This window comes from Arachis duranensis, chromosome 9, assembly GCF_000817695.3.
Source record: "Arachis duranensis cultivar V14167 chromosome 9, aradu.V14167.gnm2.J7QH, whole genome shotgun sequence".
NCBI lineage: Eukaryota > Viridiplantae > Streptophyta > Magnoliopsida > Fabales > Fabaceae > Arachis > Arachis duranensis.
In genome coordinates, this window is record NC_029780.3 from 80018010 (window position 1) to 80018710 (window position 701).

The window sequence follows — 701 nt, forward strand, 5'->3', positions numbered from 1 at the left end:
TCATGTCGGATCTCCGGATACTCATTTTTCTTGAGCTTGAAAGGGACCTCGGGGATCACCTTCTTCTTGGCCACAACATCATAGAAGTGGTCTTGATGGGCTTTGGAGATGAATCTTTCCATCTCCCATGACTCGGAGGTGGAAACTTTTGTCTTTCCTTTCCCTTTTCTAGAGGATTCTCCGGCCTTAGGTGCCATCAATGGTTATGGAAAAACAAAAAAAGCTATGCTTTTACCACACCAAACTTAGAATATTGCTCGCCCTCGAGCAAGAGATGAAAGAAGAGAAGAAGAAGAAGAAGAAAATATGGAGGAGAGGGGGAGAGGTGTATTCGGCCAAGGTATAGAAGAGGGGGTTGTGTTGTGTGAAAATGAAGGAGAATGGAAGGGTTTATATAGGGAGGGGAGAGGGAATGGGTTCGGCTATTTAGGGTGGGTTTGGGTGGGAAAGAAATTTGAATTTGAAGGTAGGTGGGGTTTATGGGGAAGAGTGGATGGATGTGAGTGGTGAAGGGGTAATTGAGAAGAGAGATTGAGGTGATTGGTGAAGGGTTTTTGGGGAAGAGTGTTTATGGGGAAGAGAGAATGAATGTTGAGAAGAGGGGAGAATATGGTAGGTGGGGATTGGTGCACGAAATTGCAATCACACTTTTGCAACTCCGCACAACTAACCAGCAAGTGCACTGGGTCGTCCAAGTAATA